The following is a 1,858-nucleotide window of genomic DNA, read 5'->3' as shown; positions in this document are numbered from 1 at the left end:
CTAGCAGTCCAGCTAACAACATTAGCAATAACCCTCGAGGTCATTAACCAACAATCTATAAGGAGAGAACTGAAGTGGGAAACAACATGATTCTGAGATAACATATGACCCACAATACAACAACAAACACCACAGTAAAATCAGCGACACAACCTCCTCCCACAACACGACAAAATAATGATCAACCGCAAGTATGTCAACAATCTAGAAGGATCGAGACTCCCAACCATATACCAGCACCACCTCTCTTTGGGCAACCAATATTCTACAATGATAAGGTCCCTATTGTGACAAATCAGTCAAGATACAATGTACATAATATGAATGTAGCTCCTCATATAACACCAAATATCAATGATATTCAATACAATTCTCTCCATCATGGCATGCTGAGACCATGTTATCCAGTTGCCTCTAATTTTATCCAAAACAACCCCAACTTCCCAGTCCAACAGAACCTTTTTTTAGGGGCAAGACCGAACCAACTATATTTTTTTTTTTTTTTTTTATTCTACATATATAATATACAACAGTACAGTTATCAAACAATAAGTTCATATATATATAAATGTAATATAATACAACCTATTAGAAAATGTATAGAACTTGAAAATAACATTTTGTTTGGATTTTATAATTGTATCTTATTAAAAAGGACATACAAAAAAAAATATAGAGAATTAATAAATAAAACATGTCGAAAGAGATAGAATAATAACTGCGAACACCCGAGATAAGAAATTGTTCTACCAACTTATAAAGAAGCAAAGAAACAATATAAAAACATCTTTATCAATGAATTGCATGTTGCAAATAACAAGTATGCACATGAGGAAGTAATTGAAGGTTGACATGAACATTTTAAAACCCTAGCTGGACCTATTTCAAACACAACCTATGATGGCAAACATCGGGACCTTTGTGAAATGGACTAGAAAGCAATAAAAACTATATGCGATCAAGTACCGTCTAGAACTGTATCAAGATCAGAACTCTTGGAAGCCATTAAGGCAATTAACACTGGAAGTCAATGAAAATCTAGTGTATAACAACTCCCGGTCTTCACATCTGATCATCACCTAGTGAAGAAGGTTAGACATTTCAGATGTCATTCTCAGATGTATGCTTTTGCTGTTTAAATGTTAGTGTGAGCATTACTAAAGGTGGTACCTAACACTACAGGGAGATAACTCTGTAAAATCAGCTTAACGTTTTAATTACGTTGTGTTGTAAAGGGAAACTGCTATATAACCAATGTAATTTTTCTGACAAAACAGTTGGTTCAAAATTTTTGAAATTTTTATATTTTTGTTAAAGGGTCAAAGTAAATCCTTTGACAAAATTTTATGAAAATTAAATGAGCCAAATTAATTTTAGTGAAAGTGTTGGGTACCACCTTAAGTTATCTTTCTTTAGTTCTCACTCATACCAGAGCCTGCATTTGACAAAGAATCAGGCATTCTATAGTTTTGATGAAATTTAATGTTTTCAACTTTAGATACAACATTGCTTAATGTACCTAAGTCTTGTCCAATATTCTTAATTGATCTTATAAACTGTTACCTGAAACTGAGTTTGATTTTGAAAGTTTTTGGAACAAATTAATAAACTGACTAGATATTTCCAGCAGGTAAGGTTTTCAAAGTAAATGTGATATATATGTCAGTCACTACACTAGTAAATTGTACTGTTGGCAAAGCAAGCTTCTAGTTGCTCATGGCTAACCAAGCTCTTTTAAAATAACCAAAATTGCCTCTGAAAATCATGTTCAGTTTATTTTGTTGTATTAAAAAACAAAATCTGTTTAATAATTTCAATAAAATTATTCCATAATATTATTACAGGAAACAATAAAACA

This window comes from Mytilus trossulus, chromosome 9, assembly GCF_036588685.1.
Source record: "Mytilus trossulus isolate FHL-02 chromosome 9, PNRI_Mtr1.1.1.hap1, whole genome shotgun sequence".
Lineage (NCBI taxonomy): Eukaryota > Metazoa > Mollusca > Bivalvia > Mytilida > Mytilidae > Mytilus > Mytilus trossulus.
The sequence above is the reverse complement of the archived record's forward strand: the minus strand, read 5'-3'. Positions refer to the sequence as shown.